General features: G+C 46.2%; 1 non-coding gene across 1 annotated transcript; it reads right to left on the bottom strand.

Annotated features, from left to right (window-relative positions):
- Window positions 1-16,838: 16,838 nt before the first annotated feature.
- trnaq-uug (transfer RNA glutamine (anticodon UUG)) lies at window positions 16,839-16,910 on the bottom strand. Its single transcript has one exon. It is a non-coding gene; the product is annotated as a tRNA-Gln (tRNA).
- Between the last annotated feature and the right edge of the window lie 1,306 nt (window positions 16,911-18,216).

Below are 18,216 nucleotides of genomic sequence, written 5' to 3'. Positions count from 1 at the left end.
CACCGGCTTGTACAGGTCCCACCTCCCCCAGAAGTGGTCCCGATGCCTCAGGAAACTAAAGCCCTCCCGCCTGCACCATATCTCCAGCCACGTATTCATCTCTCTATCCTCCTATTTCTGTACTTACTAGCTCGTGGCACCGGGAGTAATCCGTCGATTACTACCTTTGAGGTCCTGCTTTTTAATCTCTCCCCTCGCATCCTAACCTCTGCCTGCAGGACCTCATCTCTCTTGCTACCCATGTCATTGGTCCTGATATGGACCACGACCTCTGGCTGTTCACCCTCTCCCCCGAGAATGGAGGTGATGGTGTTCCCATGCGCCTGCTGCCCTTGTCCTTCTAGGCGGTAGAGGTCGCGGATTTGGGAGTAGCTGCCGAAGAAGCCTTGGTGAGTTGCTGCAGTGCATCTTGTAGATGGTACACACTGCAGCCACGGTGCGCCGCTGGTGGAGGGAGTGAATGTTGAAGGTGGTGGATGGGGTGCCCATTAAGCGGGCTGCTTTGTCCTGGATGGTGTCGAGCTTCTCGAGTGTTGGAACCGCACTCATCCAGGCAAGTGGAGAGTATTCCATCAAACTCCTGACTTGTGCCTTGTAGATGGTGGAAAGGCTTTGGAGAGTCAGGTGATGAGACACTCAACGCAGAATACCCAGCCTCTGACCTACTCTTGTTGCCACAGTATTTATGTGGCTGGTCCAGTTAAGTTTCTGGTCAATGGTGACCCCCAGGATGTTGATGGTGGGGGATTCGGCGATGGGAATGCCGTTGATAGCCGAGCCTGCTTAAGTTGCATGTTCCTGTCGCTGATTGCTGATAGGCGACTGTTGGCTCCGCCCCGTGGGTTTCCCTCGAACTTCAAACCACGAAATCGGTTCTCCTGAATTCCAAGGTGTGTACGGAAATCAACCATCAAATGCCCTGTCATTAACCACAGGGGTTCCGGCAATTTTCTGATCACAAAGCGCTTTCAGTTCTTGTCCTTGTCCAGAAAATTGCAGACGTGGAAATTCGGGAGTTTAATGACTTTGAAAGGAGTCAGAGAAATGTTTGTGAAAGAAACTTTTTCAGAGAGAGGGATTGAGCATTTCAGCTTGTTGCTGAACACTTCTCTCTGGGCACTGAGCTCAGCAGCAGCTTGCGAAGTGCAGTGGTGATCACGTTCGCCTCACATGCGAAAAGTCTGCAGTTCGATCACGGACAGAAACATTGTTGTTGAAACAAAAACATGTCTGCAATAAAATTGAACAAAAGCATTCCAGCGTACATTGACGCATGATGCAAACTACCTCAGGCCTGGGCCAAAGCTCCCTGTACACCGAGCACAGGCTGAGGAAAACCCCAGGGAAGAGGATATCCCGGTCACTGGACCTTCCAGCAACACTGAACAATTGCCCAGTCTGAAACTATCCAGAGTAATAACTTGTAACAAAAACATTCAATAATCAGGATGGCCGAATGGCGCTGTGTTCAGGTTGCAGTCTTCTCTACAGGCATGGGGTTCAATCTCACTCCTAACATTCATTGTGTTTAATTACAAAATCATTTGTTTTGACACCACTCTGACGTGCTTTGGGACATCCATCTAACTTAATAAAATTACTCCACTTCAATTACAAACGGTGATATCAAATTTACTTCCCAAACCAGGAATCGATCCCAGGTGGCTGTAGCGAAAGGAATAGTTTTGTGAATCATTGATAGGTGCCCTCTAAATATCTCGCACTGCTAATTTAAAAACATAGTTAGAATTTGTTTCGGTGCAAAAGAAGGCAGGCTCGAAGGGCCAAATGGCAGACTCCTGCTCCTGGTTCTTGTGTTCTTATGCAGATCACAGAACAAATGATAAATTATCAACTCTCCCTCAGTTCGCATTCCTTTTATTGTGCAAAGAAGATCATGGGTTCATTAAAGAGGTTTTCCCGTGAAAGCAACATAAAGTTTAAGGAAAATAATTCGCCCAACTTGAATCCACGACCCTGAGATTATGAATCTCATGCTCTACCGACTGAGCTAGCCGGGCTTCTCAACATCTACTCTTTCAATCCCCGTCAGAATATTGTCCGTTTCAATGAGATCACCTCTCATTCTTCTAAACTCCAGAGAGTATCGGCATATTCTGCACAATTTCTCACCATAGGACAGTCCTCTCATCCCAGGAATCAATCTGGTGAACCTCTGTTCTACCACCTCCAAGGCAAGTGTATCCTTCCTCAGATAAGGAGACCAAAACTGTGCGCAGTACTCCAGGTGTGGTCTCACCAGGGCCCTGTACAATTGTAGCAAGACTTCCTTACTCTTGTACTATGGGCTATATATTAGGTACTATGGGCCGAATAACCTGTTTTTCTGCTGATTCTCCCGTTGTATAAAAAGTTATTAAAATTCGGCCGGCGTTCAGCAAACATATTTGTTATTCCTTCAGTGTGCAACACATGTGGGTGGATTATTGATGATTGAAACAATTATTCAGTATTTCACAGACTTGAATTATTTTTGTCAACTTGCTCTGTAAAAATGCTTTCCCTGACGAGGAATCAAACCCAGACCACGGCAGTGAGAACACCGAATCCTAACCACTAGACTACCAGGGAACACTGCGTGCAGCCTCTGCGATAGCTTTAAATATAGTCAGCTTACAATCACAGCTGAGAATTGTGCGGTGACACGGGGTGTAACTGGATTTGCTGGGAGCAGCGTGGAGGCCCCGACCTGCGTGAGAACACCAGCGGCAGGTCGGGGCCATAAAAGGAGCGGAGAGCGGCGGCGTGGGAGCAGTGTGGTGGTGTACCACGGCAAGGTACAGCGCGAGCTGGTGCAGGAGGGCGACGGCAGCGAAGAGTGATGTCATCAAAGTCCAGGTCGGTGATTGGAGCGTGGGCAGGTACAGCAGGAGCAGCGAGAGACTGTGGAGGGATGTGATCGGGGCCCAGGGGCGGCGTGAGTTCAGGGCCAGGGGCCCAGGGACAGCACGGGCCAGCCCACACTGCGATATGTGTGGGCATTGGGTCCGTGCAGCAGAGCTGGTCTCCAGTCGTCTTGGATAACCCTTGCCACTGGACCAAGACCTCACTCTGTCAAGCCCGTGTGATGGCTGGGGTGCAACGGCCACCACACGTTAAAAAAATCCACGTACAGGCATCTTCCACCCTTCAACATGCAGCTCGGGACCTGGAATATTAGGTCCATCATTGAAACACCTGTGAACTCATTGTTTTTTGGCGAGGAAGCAAGTCATCCTCGCTTCGAGGGACTGCCTATGATGATGATGAACTGGATTTTCTGCAGTCCGCGGGCAGCAGGTGATGAAAGCGGGCGTGAGAGTGTGAGTGACAGGTGGGCACTGCTTCTGATGCTCTCTGACCCACGGTGGGAGTGGCCGGGGATTTTAAAGCCCTTTCATTGCACCAATGCAGCGTAAATGAAACTGTGTTTCAGGAACCTTCATGTATACAAACATGGGCACTCTGCACTGTAGACCTTGTGGTGCAACGGTAGTGTGTCTGACTCCAGATCAAAAGGCTGCGTGTTTATATCACGTCGGGGTCACTGTACTTTTCCATATTGTTCTTCCGGAATTCAGATTTACTTTGCTGTTTCACAATTTGCTTTCCCACCCATCTTTGTATCATCAGCAAACTTGGCTCCATTACACTCGGTTCCTATATCCCTGGGATAGGGGAGGGAAGACACACCGGAGAAGTGTGAGCTTGTGGACTGGAGAAGTTGCAGCTGCTGGAGCTGTGCGTTTTATCGGGGAGGGACGGGGAGCGAGCCCCCCGAGCGACCGGAGAAGCTGAGAAGCTGCTGTGCTTTTCATCGGGTTTGACACTGTTTAAAAATGGCAGAGTGTCAAGTTTTCTCTCCCTACTGCCCATTCGCGAAGGTGCCGGAAGTATTTTCGGCGCAGGCATTTGGCTCCGCCCCCCACTTCACCATCGACACCACGCCAGGACTCCGGGGACTGCACACAGCCGCCAGGATGGGGCGAGTTTTTCCCCGCGCCGTTTCCAGCGCACAAAGTCGGTGTGTTTGAGGTCAGTTCGCCGACAAAACTGCTTGGGGAAAATCTAGCACTTGAAGAGCAAGGAGTACACTGAAGGAAATACAAATATGTTTCCCGAGCAACTGTCAAATTTTAATAACTTTTTATTCAACCGTCGAATCAGCAAAAAAACAGGGCACTCGCCCCATAGTACCGAATATATAGCCCATTGTACAAGAGTAAGGAAGTCTAGCTACAATTGTATAGGGCCCTGGTGAGACCACACCTGGAGTACTGCACACAGTTTTGGTCTCTTTATCTGAGGAAGGATACACTTGCCTGGGAGGCTGTACAACAGAGGTTCACCAGATTGATTCCTGGGATGAGAGGACTGTCTTACGTTGAGAGATTGTGTAGAATGGGCCGATACTCTCCGGAGTTTAGAAGAATGAGAGGTGATCTCATTGAAACACACAATATTCTGAAGGGGATTGACAGGGTAGATGCTGAGAAGTTGTTTTCCCCGGGCTGGAGTGTCTAGAACCAGGGGGCACAGTCTCAGGTTCAGGGGTCGGCCATTTAAAACAGAGATGAGGAGGAATTTCTTCACTCAGAGGGTTATGAATCTGTGGAATTCTCTGCCCCACAGGCCTGTGGATGCTGAGTCTCTGAATATATTCAAGGCTGCGATAGATAGATTTTTGGAGTCTCGGGGAATCAAGGGATCGAGAGATCACTGGAGTTGAGAAGAATGAGAGGGGATCTGATGGAAACAAATAAAATTCTGACGGGACTGGACAGGTCCTGATGTTGGGGAATCCAGAACCAGGGGTCAGAGTCGAAGGGATAAGGGGTAAGCCATTTTGGATAAAGATGAAGAGAAAATTCTTCACTCAGAGAGTTGTTAACCTATGGGAATTCTCTGCCGCAGAGAGTTGTTGATGCCAGTTCGTTCGATATATTCAAGAGGGAGTTAGATGTGGCCCTTATGGCTAAAGGGATCAAGGGGTATGGAGAGAAAGCAGGAAAGGGATACTGAGCTAAATGATCAGCCATGATCTTATTGAATGGTGGTGCGGCTCGAAGGGCCGAATGGCCTTCTCCTGCACCTATTTTCTATGTTTCTATTTTTCTGTGTCTTTAATAATGGATTCCAACATTTTCCCAACCACAGATGTAAGGCTAACTTGTCAGTAGTTTCCTGCTTTTTGTTGCCTCCTTTTTAAAATAGGGGCATTACATTTGCAGTTTTCCAATCTGCTGGGTCCTCCCCAGAATCCAGCGAGTGCTGGTCCACAGATCCCTGAAAGTTGCAGGCCAGGTAGCTAAGGTGGTTAAGAAGGAATATGGAATGGTTGCCTTTATTAGCCGAGGCATAGAATACAAGAGATGGGGTCGGTGGGGCACTTTAGGCCACAGCTGGAGTACTGCATGCAGTTCTGGTCGCCATATTACAGGAAGGACATGATTGCACTGAAGATGGTACAGAGGAGATTTACGAGTCTGTTGCCGGGCGTGGAGAATCTTAGCCATGAGGACAGATTAGATAGCCTGGATTTGGTTTCCATGGAACAGAGCCTGAGGGGAGACCTCATTGAGGTGTATAAAATTATGAGGGGCCCAGATATAGTGGATAGAAAGGACCTATTTCCCTTAGCAGAGGAGTCAACAATAAGGAGGCATAAATTTAAAGTAATTGGTGAAAGTTTAAAGGGAAAATTTCTTCACGCAGAGGGTTGTGGGGGTCTGGAACTCACTGCCTGAAAGGGTGGTAGAGGCAGAAAGCCTCACCACATTTAAAAAGTGCTTGGATGTGCACCTGAAGTGTCGTAACCTGCAGGGATATGACCTCGAGCTGGAAAGTGGGATTCGGCTGGATAGCCTCTTGTTGGCAGAAGCGGACACGATGGGCCGAAAGGGCCTCCTTCCGTGCTGTAAATTTCTATGATTCTATGAACTTCTTTGCAAAGAGTTGAGGTGCGTGTGGGGTGATTTGGGCACATCTTTCCTCACATGACAACACTCCAAAGGTAACTCAACGGCTGTAAAGCACTTTGGGGCATCAGGAGTTCCTGACAGACGCTGCAGAAATGCAAGTCCTTCTTTGCAAAAGTCCGATGCAAATTCAAGGATCGTCTGGGATTTGAGCCCAGAATCTCTCACAATTTTCAAGCAGCAAACCCAAAGAAAGAATCAGACCACTGGACCAACAAGCCAACTGCTTAACACAGGTGGAGATAAGATGTAACCATTATTGAAGCATTTTTTAGTGTTTGTTGCAATTCTTGATCGGAGGAGCACATGAGACGGAATCAGTGACTTTGCCTTTTCGACATTTCTTCTGAAGTGACGCACGGTCCCACTCCTGCAGTCAATGAGCTGTTGGGATGTTAATGTATCCATCATCATCATCATCATAGGCGGTCCCTCGAAACGAGGATGACTTGCTTCCACGCTGAAAAAGGATGAGTTCACAGTGTTTCAATGAAGGACCCGATCTACATCCCAAAGGGTGGAAGATGCCTGTGCGTGGATTTTTTTAACATGTGGTGGCCGTTGCAACCGAGCTATCACACGGGCTTGACAGAGCGAGGTCTTGGTCCAGTGGCAAGGGTTATCCAAGACGACTGGAGACCAGCTCTGCTGCACGGACCTAGTACACACACATATCTCAGTGTGGGCTGGCCCTGAACTCATGCCTCCCCTGGGCCCTGATCACGTCGCTCTACAGTCTCTCGCCGCTCCTTCACCCCTATCTCGCCGCTCCTGCTGTATCTGCCCACGCTCCAATCACCGACCTGGACCTTGATGACGTCACTCTTCGCTGCCGCCGCCCTCTTGCACCAGCTCGCACTGCTCCCTGGAGTAGTATCCCGGGACCTCCAAGCTGCTCCCAGGGCCGCTCGCCGTTCCTTTTATGGCCACGACCTGACGCTGGTGTTCTCCCGTTAGTGTATCCAGGCTGCGGGTGGCCACCCCGATCGCAGCAGAGGGGTTTCTGCATTAGTTCTGGGTGGGGACAGTATCTTTCCCCTTCTCTCTTCCTCTTGTCTATATCCCTGTGCTTTTATTTCTCTATTTATTCCCCCTGTCTCAGTTTCTAGTGTTTAAAAGGGAACAAAAGATGAAATTGGTGTCTCTGTGGAACAACTTCTCTCACTCAAAGTAAGATGCACTACTGTTGCACCATGAGATCTAGGTAGCTAGCCGTTGATATTCAGGTTCATATATAAATATATATAAATATATCTACATGTATCATAACTGTTCCCTGGTGGTCGAAGGGTTAAGATCCGGTGCACTAACCTGGTTTCAATTGTCGATCAATTCGTCGCATAAAAATAATTGAGGACTGTGAGACGATTAATAATTGCTGCATTCACCATGAATACCAATACTTTCTGTGATAGACCGAGCTTACAGACTATCTGGCTTCTCCTGCCCTTTGCCGGGCACGTGTTCCGGGTTTAATTTTGTAAACAGGGCGAGTTCACTGATCGCGGGGAGACGGTAGGAGCCTCTGTGGCCCCACTGTTAGGATGTGGAAGTGAACACGGTGGCTGGGTGATCCGTGACATTTCTGTAAAGGGCAGCGGAGGAAAAGGATTGAGAACATTCAGTGTGGGACAGAAGTTGTTTAAGGTGAGCCAACACATTGCCGATCAGCACAGAGGGAGCTCATTGGTCAGCTCCCCTCTGTTGGGGCTGTTGTGCCAGAGGTTTCTGTCGTGTCGTTGTTATCACGTTTGCTTTATATTCAAAAGGTCTTTGCTTCAATCCCGGGCAGAAACATTGTATTTAAACTTGCCATAAGGAAACAATCGGAGCTGAGTTTAGTCCCCTGGCAAATCCTGCCTGACCAGCTGAGATTTCCAGCATTAGCTGTTTTTATTTGCTATTTACTCTCATGGCAAAAGGGCTCCCTTATTCCTGAAGTGCTCTTTATTTCACTTCAATAAATAGATAACTTTCAGTGAGAGAAAACGGATCCACCGGGGACCTTTCGCGTGTGAGGCCAACGTGATATCCGCCACACTGCAGCCGATCAAAGGGCGAGAAACCACTGAATATAAAGGATGAGCTCACAAATATCAGGGGCAGTGCAGTCTGTTCAACGTCAAACCCTCCTTTCTTATTCAGCAGAGGCATGAACGGGAGTCAGACGCCACAAATTTTAATTAAAGTCAGAAATACAAGTAACACTTCCAAATCTTTTCACTGTACAATTATTTCACTTTATTTGAAATCCTACTGCGTTGAATCTGAAAATGAGCACCATGGGATTTTATCTTCACTACTGATTCTATTTTCTGTGCACGGTAGGAATAACTGGTGCTGTTAAAGTTGACAAAAGTTGCCCCAGATTCCTGATGTCATCAGCAATGAAGATTTTAAACCAGACTCCTAAAATACAGTGTGTAAAATTGGTTAACATGCACAAGAACATAGGAAATAGGAGCAGGAGTCGACCATACGCCCCTCGAGCCTGCTCCGACATTTAATACGATCATGGTCGATGCGATCATGGACTCAGGTCCACTTCCCTGCCCGCTCCCCAAAGCACACGACAAATGATTGAAGTATCGACTGTCCCTCAGTTAGCATTTTTTTCACTGTGCAAAAGAAGGTGAGGGGTTAATTAATGATGCTTTCCCGTGAAAGCAGCACAAAGGTCTTCGGAAAAAACACACGGTGACTGGCAGCTGAGCGTTGCTTCTGATTCCTGGTGGGAATGTGCAGGGATTTTAAAGCCCCTTGTATTGTGAAACCTTCATATTGACGGACATCTGAGGCTCCCTGCGCAGGCCTCGTGGTGCAACGGTAGTGTGTCTGACTCCAGATCAGAAGGTTGCGTGTTAATTCACATCTGGGTCACTGTAATTTTTGATATTGTTCTTCGAGAAGCACCACATTCTTTGCTGTTTGGCAATAACCAGACCCTTGCTCCAAGATTTGTCTCACTGTTTCCCCGGTGTCAGGCAGAGATACGCCTGCTGCCCTCATTTTTTCATGTGACAGGACACAAAAGTTCAAAATCAACCTGCAGGTGGCCAGATGCAGTTTTAAGACTCAGGATGGCCGAGCGGTCTAAGGTGTTGTGTTGAAATTGCAATTTGCTTTGTAAAGTTTGGCTTCTCATCCCACTTCTGACATATTTTATTTTTAATCATTAAGCAAAACTCATTTGACACCACAACGAGCTCCTAAAAACTGGGATTCAGCAGTTCACCTGCTCGCTTTACATTTCTGTCTGACCGGGTGCTGAAAGTGGAGATGTTTCCGCAGTGTAGTGGTTAACACGTTCGCCTCACACGCGAAAACTCACCGGGTGGGAATATTTTCTGGAGCTTTCTCCTCATGCATGCTTCGGGGCGAGTTTGTTCTCCTGTGAAACGTCATAAGGTCATAAACATGTCAGGATTTGGAGCTGGAGTAGGCCATTCGGCCCCTCGAGCCTGGTCCACCATTCAAGAAGATCCTGGCAGTTCCTCGACAGCAAGTTTCAACATCTCGGGCGGAGCCAACAGGTGCCTGGCTGCAATCAGTGACAAAAACGAGTATTTGGGCAGAAGCCCCGTGAGATCAATCGGTAGATCATGAAACTCTTAATCTCGAAATTGTGGGTTCGAGCCCCACGTGAACTGTTAAAACATGTCCCATTTTGCACAGTGTGTTTCCGGGATCTGGTTCAAAATGTTCATTTTTGGTAACATCAACAGGAGACTGGGGAAACACTGCGACTGACTTTAGAGCAAGAATCTGGTTATTGTGAAACACCAAAGGAAATATAAATTCTCGAAGAATGACGTCGAAAAGAAATGTGACCCCGACACCCAGAAAGAAGTGTCAAGGCAGAAGATTTAATGCTGCATTCCTCTGTGCAAAAAATTCCTTTCACAACATTTCTTTGACAGAAACTGCACAAAACAAAAATGTTCCTTTCAAAGTCATTAAACTTCCGAATTTCTGCGCCCCCCGAATCTCCTGAATCAGATGCCTCTAGTTTTGCTGACTCAATCCATGTCCGTTTGCAATGTTCTGCTTCCACCCACACTCTGAAATGTGCCGCTAACTTATAGAATCATGGAACGGTTACAGCAAGGAAGGCCATTCGGCCCGTCGAGCCAGTGCCGACTCTCAGCATGTCCCACTCTCCCGCACTTTCCCCGTAGCCCTGCAATTGTTTTTCCTTCAGACACTGATCCAGCTCCCGTTTGAAAGATAAGATTGAGTCTGCCTCCACCACCCTGTCAAGCAGTGCATTCCAGATCCTAACCACTCGCTGCTCAATGGTCACCTCCTGTTCCTATGTGTAAAGTCTGGGAAACACCAGATCAATTCCTGCCACACTCACAGCCTTCCTAAATATAGCACCGTCATTCTATTCTTGTAAAACCAGCTCCTGAAGTAGAGGCCAGCAGTGCAGGTTAAAGCTCTGGTGATGTTCCTGACATTGCTGTCGTGTTTCCGAAATGTAGTGGTTATCAGCTCACACGTGAAATGTCCCTGGTTCGAAACTGGGCAGAAGCATTTTGAAAACTTGTTGAATTAATTTTTATAAAAAATGGATTTATTCATATTAGTGGTTCAATATTAACAAAACACAATGTCCCACAGCCTTGTTAAATTTTCTGATATCTATGTACAGTTCTGTATACACTCAAACTCTACACTTGAACTGAATGCTCATAAAAGTATTGGAGTGGGAACTCACTGGATAACAGCACAGCTGGCAATGTTTGCGGAATATATTTGTGCAACCAAAAGGCACAATGACAACCTGGAACTGTGCGGCACCGAATCCTCGGGGAAAAACAGTTAAAGGCATCGTCCCTGGGTGGGCTCAAACCACCAACCTTTCTGTCAACAGTTGAACGTGGTTACCCATTGCACCACAGAAACTTATGCAAATGAACATCGCAAGACATCCCAAACCAGTGTGTCAGTCAGTTAAAGCTTCAGATTGCTCCGACCGGGATGGAACTTGTCCACTCTCAGTTGTACTTTTCTCCCAAAAAGCGTGGGACATTCATTGTGGATGCGTGGAAGCAGTCTGGTCCCGCACACTGCAGACACTTCCATGTCACCGCCAACTAGCTCTCCCGCAACCGGAGTGATCTACCTTCCAGCCTTCCGGTGCCTAGTCTGTGACCAAGTATTCTGATTGTCCCGAAGCTGGTATTAGGTTGTAATTCCTTTTCGGCTCCTGACTGCAGATATTCCTGTGATTAAATGTGAACACAATGCTTACCGTGACAGTTCAATTCACCGTTTCTTTGCTTGGTGAAATTTCAAAGATTGAAAGCGAGACACATCAACCCCAAACCTCGTCACCTACTCGCGAACTCGACAAAACGTTGCATTTTCTTTTCATGCCAAGCATTTTGCATTAATGCATTGCAATGCCAACGCACTTTTTACCTGGCAAGACTGAAGTACAAGCTGTGATGAACAGTGTGGAACAGAAACAGCTACTTGAGAACCCATAGCCTCGACGGTATCTGTGTGAATTGTTCTGCATCGATAATTAGCAGAGAGCAAAGAGAGGAAACTGATGGTCTGGATGAGGAAAGGCCGAGCCAAAGTGTAATGTTGGAGATGACCTTGTTGTTTTTGAGAAATGTTTCAAAGATTTTACATTATCTGTTCAATGGTGTAATGGTGAGCACTCCAGACTCTGAATCCAGTGATCTGAGTTTAAATCTTTGTGGGACCTGAATGCTTGTTGTCCCAGCTGCTGAAAATTTGGGACAAACAAGTGACAGACACCTGGTGCTGGTGGGAAGTTTTGTTGCCTTTGTCATTGATGCTTGATCTACAAGTCTAGTTGTTAAATCGTGTGCTCAACCATCAGTTACCTGTTACAAAATGTTGTAAACGGATGTCTTGCTCTTTTCACTTCGTTGCTTTTAATGTCGAATTACCCGCACACACTCCATTTTAGTAAAGGCAGGATCGGGTCTTTTATTTAAACATTCATACCAATCAAACCAAGTATGAAAGTTACTGAGAACACTTCACAAAGGCAGCTTGCTTCGATTTCCGTGGCTGCTTGAGACACAGACCTTCCGAATGTCCAGTGTCTCTGGTGTCTGCGTGTGTGAGTCTCATCTTTATACTCTTATTTCTTTGCATTTAGATAATCACAGCTAACTGTTTTGTGAATTGTTTAACATACAGACTTAATATTGCTTGTTTAACCTACAGATGGCATTAAATAGTAACAAAGGTACAATCAAATATTTAACATACAGACAATGACCAGTTACTCATTTCAATGGCTGAAGGCACCACTTTGTCTAACAGTCTCTTTCGATCCAAACTTCAATCTTCCTGTTTTTTAATCCAAACTTCAGACCACGTGCTGAAGCAAAGAGTTCAGCAATGCGGGACTGTGCTCACACATTTCTCCACTTCTCCTCCTCGTCTCTCTGCAGGTCTTATCTGGGTAACATACATTTGCATGGTGGCTCGAGCTCGTTCAACAGCATTGTCCAGTTGTTGTCCTTGTTTTCCAACACAACATCGACAGTAAATCAAAATGACCAGCACGACCAGCTGAACCAGCACCAGCATAAGGACAGGGTGTATCATTGTGTTCATCACACCTGTTGTCGTCGGGCTCCATCCCAACAATAACTGCCACCAACTCACATATTCAATCTGCTCCAAAGTTATGTGAACCTTCTTGATTTCTGCAGTGTGATGGTCAATGTCCACAACGATTGCTTGATTCAAACTCTGCAGCTGTTGAAATTTTGTATTCCATTCCCGTATTTCCTTCTTCCAAATAGCAGCGCGCTTCGGGTCGAAGTAGGGTTGTTGTAGATTCAGATTCTCAGGATGCCATTTTAAAGTCCGTTGGTCTGTGATCACCATATCCATTTTTACTTAAAAGTCAATTTTCAATTTTTGATGTTTCCGACTGAATTCCATGCTGTTTACATTCAGAAATATAAACTTGCAATCGGTGTCTTCGACCAAGTCTGTTACCCTCTGCACAGGTTTTAACAATTTCCTCTGCTTTGTGGGGGAAGTGTAACAACATAGAGTGAAGGATGACGGAAATGCTGAATAGTCAGTCGAGAGACCCAGTCCTTCCCTCAGTTCACCCTTCGGAACTGCTGTCATTTACTCTCTCGACATTTGCAACAATCCAACTTCTATTTCGCATCCTTAAAGATCATGTTTTTAACTTCCACATTTGAGCTTTTCACTGAACATCTCATCAATTCTGAGACAGCCCATTCCTGTAGAAACTTTAAATGTTTCTGAACAAGCTTCTCCCACTGCTTTCATCTCTGCCTGTTTCCTCTGCAATTTCCTCTGCTTTGTGGGGGAAGTGTAACAACATAGAGTGAAGGATGACGGAAATGCTGAATAGTCAGTCGAGAGACCCAGTCCTTCTATAGAGGGAGTGCAGCGAAGATTCACCAGACTGATTCCCGGGATGGTGGGACTGACCTATCAAGAAAGACTGGATCAACTGGGCTTGTATTCACTGGAGTTCAGAAGAGTGTGAGGGGACCTCATAGAAATGTTTAAAATTCTGACGGGTTTGGACAGGTTGGATGCAGGAAGAATGTTCCCAATGTTGGGGAAGTCCAGAACCAGGGGTCACAGTCTAAGGATAAGGGGTAAGCCATTTAGGACCGAGATAAGGAGAAACTTCTTCACCCAGAGAGTGGTGAACCTGTGGAATTCTCTACCACAGAAAGTAGTTGAGGCCAATTCACTAAATATATTCAAAAGGGAGAAGATGAAGTCCTTACTACTCGGGGGATCAAGGGGTATGGCGAAAAAGCAGGAAGGGGGTACTGAATTTGCATGTTCAGCCATGAATTCATTGAATGGTGGTGCAGGCTAGAAGGGCTGAATGGCCTACTCCTGCACCTATTTTCTATGTTTCTATGTTTCTCTCAGTTCACCCTTCGGAACTGCTGTAATTCACTCTCTCGACATTTGCAACGATCCAACTTCTATTTCACAACCTTTAAGATCATGTTTGTAACTCCCACATTTGAGCTTTTCACTGAACATCTCATCAATTCTGAGACAGCCCATTCCTGTAGAAACTTTAAATGTTTCTGAACAAGCTTCTCCCACTGCTTTCATCTCTGCCTGTTCAGTAACTGCTCCTCGTGTATCTGGGGTGTTGGGGAACTGTCTCTGAAGAGGGGAATCCCCTTCCTCCAGGAGCACCTTCATTTGTCCGGCTGACCCGGTGTCCATTTCCGCTGCCCTTCCACACAAGCCTCGATAAGGGTATGGCCACCCCTATCCTGAAGTAAGGGTCCTAAAGGAACGACATGTGTGGTTGAGGCGCGGCATCCCTATCGGGATCCTCCCTCACCTGCGGAATCTACCCCCAACCTCAGCAACTGAACCGAGGTATCATTCCTGTCTGTGACTCTAGCTTCTCTTTCCTGATTCTTCAACTTTTCTTTTAACTTTTCTAATTCTTTAGCCAGTCTATCCCTGTCCTCTATCAACTGACGGCCACCACCTGGTGCTGCTCCTTTTATGTGACTCCTCGCGGGATTCATCCACTCAGGCCCTTCTGTCTTCCATCGCTGTAACCCCTGTCTCACTTCCATGACTGAAATTCCTGCAGCTCCCTGATACAAGCTTTCTACCCTTGCCAACCATTTATCAAAATGATCGTCCCCACCCCAGGCATCTACTTCCAGAATTACTGACGGGGGTCAAAATGATCTCTCTATGTGTACCATCCCCGTAATGACTGATATCAATCCAATTACTTCCCAAACTTTTACACAACTGGAATATACGTTCCCCAGCTTCCCTGGGTCCTTCCCCTGGTAATAATGCAAGCCGCTTTATTAACTGTGGCCCTGAGTGAGTAACAAAGATTGCAGCTATTATTCTACCAAGCATGAGACCTGGAAGTTGTTTCAAAACCTACTACCTTTCCCCGGTGATTCCCTAAAGTTCGCAGAACTATGTGAACCCTCGGTTTCTCTGATATGTTCCCTGAGTGCCACCATCCCAGAATATTGGGCAAACTTGTTAAGATCCTGAAGAGGTGCAGGTCCCAATTCACTAAGGATAGCTCTCATGTCCTGTAACTGTACCCCTCCTCGCTCATACCAGGTATCCCCAAAACCACTTAAGGTCGTGTTCCCTTCACGAGCTCCATAGGGAGCAGAGGAATCATGATCCTGCTCTCGTCTTGTCCGCTCGAGCGTGCTTCCCCCACTCTCCACATTACCGGAAGGTCGTGTGTAATGTTGTGGGGTGTTAAGCGTCTGAGTAACCGAAAAGGCATCAAACTGCTCCGCCTCCGATCCTAACGTTGCCACGCGAACCACACGGGTTCGAGGCTCCGAAGTCAGAGAAGACAACGGAGCTGTGGATGGGAACGGTGGGCATTCTCCCTGTATCTTAATCCCCTTTTCAGCTGACAGACCCGGGGAATCCTCCGAATACCACCCAGCTTTATCAATTGCTGTCTCCGTGGGCAACCTAATACCACCATCTGCTGCAGCTTAGATATTCCTTTCTCTAGATCTTGTTTACACTTCTGTTCATCAGCAAGATGCTGATCCAGTGTCAGAACAGTCCTGGCTGCCCCGAGTGCCTGAAATCACCAATTCTCTACTTCTTTACACACTGCTGTTAGCTGCTCTCTGAGTTCTGAGACTTCCCTATCTCGAGCCTCAGCCTCTTCTCCTAACGTTTGAATCCCCAGCATGAGACACTGCAACACGAACGCTTTTCTCTTTTTATCACTTTTTAACCCAAACACTTTAATCTTTTTTAACTGGACACTCTCCACTGAGGACTGCCGTGTCTCTCTCCATCCTCCTGTCATTGTTTCCTGTCTTATCCCATAAGGTCTCCCTTTCGACTCAATCCACTCATTAAGAAATGACCGGACTTCAACTGGAATATCCCCTGAGCCTCCCATTACTAACTGAAGATCCCTTTAATCACGACAACTAAGAGAATGCTCACCCCTCGAACTGATGTGTGGGAAACACTTCTTCCAACAACTCAGCCAACTTTCTGCTTCACGTCGGGGTCTTCGAATAAGCTAACGAACTTTTGAAAATCACGTCGGGGTCACCAAAATGTTGTAAACAGCTGTCTTGCTCTTTTCGCTTCGTTGCTTTTAATATCGAATTACCCGCACACACTCAGTTGTAGTTAAGGCAGGATCGGGTCTTTTATTTAAACATTCATACGAAACAAACCAAGTATGAAAGTTACTGAGAACACTTCACAAAGGCAGCTTGCTTCGATTTCCGTGGCTGCTTGAGACACACACCTTCCAAATGTTCAGTGTCTCTGGTGTCTGTGTCTCTGCAGTCCATAAAAGTCTCATCTTTATACGGAAAAAGCCTTTGAACTCTTATTCTTTGCATTCAGACAATCCTGACGAACTGCTTTCTGAATCGTTTAACAGACAGACTTAATGTTGCTTGTTTAACCTACAGATCTCATTTAATAGTAACAAGGGAACACATAAATACTGAATATAGTCAAATCGTTTAGTCCTGAATTTCCATTATTCCCACCGTAACAAGGTACTCAAATATTTAACATCCAGACAATGACCAGTTACTCATCTCACTGGCTGAAGGCACCACATTGTCTAACAGTATCTTTTCCATCCAAACGTCAATCTTCCTGTTTTTTAATCCAAACTTCAGACTGCATGCTGAAGCAAAGAGTTCAGCAATGCAGGACTGTGCTCACACAGAGCACACGATTTGACAACGAGACTTGCAGATCAAGAAGCAATGACAAAGGCAACAAAATTGTCCAACAGCACCAGGTGTCTTTCACTTGTTTGTCCCAAATTTTCAGCCACTGGGACAACAAGAATTGAGGTTCCACTGAGATTTGAACTCAGATTGCTGGATTCAAAGTCCAGAATGCTCACCATTACACCATGGAACCAACCACACAAAAATGTTTGAAACAGTTCTCAAAAACAAAAAAAATCATCTCCAACATTACACTTTGGCTCGGCCTTTTCTCATGTTTCGCGTCAATTCCCAATATTGGGGATGTCCAGAACCATGGAACACAGTCTAGGAATAATGGGTAAGCCATTTAGGACCGAGATGAGGAGTACCTTCTTCACTCAGAGAATTGTTAACCTGTGCAATTCACTACTGCACAGAGAGTTTTTGATGACAGTTCATTGGATATATTCAAGAGGGAGCTAGATGTTGCCCTGACGGCTAAAGGGATCAAGAGGTATAGAGACAAAGCAGGAATTGGGTACTGAGGTGAATGATCAGCCATGATCTTATTGAGTGATGGTGCAGGCTTGAAGGGCTGAATGGCCTACTCCTGCAAGTATTTTCTATGTTTCTATGAAGTGCATGCATTTCAAAAAGCGTTGCTTTTATTCATCCTGTGGAATGCATATTGCACAGATAATCTCAGCACACATTGTGCAGGCAAAGGCAGCATTCGACAACAAACTGATTTCTCCTCCGCTGATTTGTAAAAGGTAACTGATTGTTGAGCAGACGATTTGACAACGAGACTTGTGTATCAAGCATCAATGACAAAGGCGACAAAACTGCCCTCGAACACCAGGTATCTTTCACTTGTTTGTCCCTAAATTTCAGCAGTTGGGACAACAAGCATTCAGGTTCTACTGAGATTTGAACTCCGATAATTGGATTTAAAGTCCAGAGTGCTCGCCATTACACCATGGAACCAACTACACCAAAATCTTTGAAATATTTCTCAAAAACAGCAAAATCATCTCCAACATTACACTTTGGCTCGGCCTTTTTTTATCTCTCGTGGCAGTGCCTGCATTTCAAAAAGCGTTATTTTTGTTCATTTTGCTGAATGCATATTGCACAGATAATCTCAGCACACATTGTGCAGGTAAAGGCAGCATTTTAGACAATAAACTGATTTCTCCTCCGCTGATTTGTAACAGGTAACTGATGGTTAGCAACATAGAAACATAGAAAAAAACAGGTGCAGGATTAGGCCATTCGGCCCTTCGAGCCTTCCCCGCCATTCTATAAGATCATGTCTGACCATTCCTTCAGTACCCCTATCCTGCTTTCTCTCCATACCCCTTGATCCCCTTAACCGTAAGAGCCATATCTAACTCCCTCTTGAATATATCCAATGAACTGGCATCAACAACTCTCTGCGGCAGGAAATTCCACAGGTTAAGAACTCTCTGAGTGAAGAAGTTTCTCCTCATCTTGGTCCTAAATGGCCTAACCCT

This window comes from Pristiophorus japonicus, unplaced genomic scaffold, assembly GCF_044704955.1.
Source record: "Pristiophorus japonicus isolate sPriJap1 unplaced genomic scaffold, sPriJap1.hap1 HAP1_SCAFFOLD_42, whole genome shotgun sequence".
Classification (NCBI taxonomy): Eukaryota; Metazoa; Chordata; class Chondrichthyes; family Pristiophoridae; genus Pristiophorus; species Pristiophorus japonicus.
This window is presented reverse-complemented; position numbering and strand designations above follow the sequence as displayed.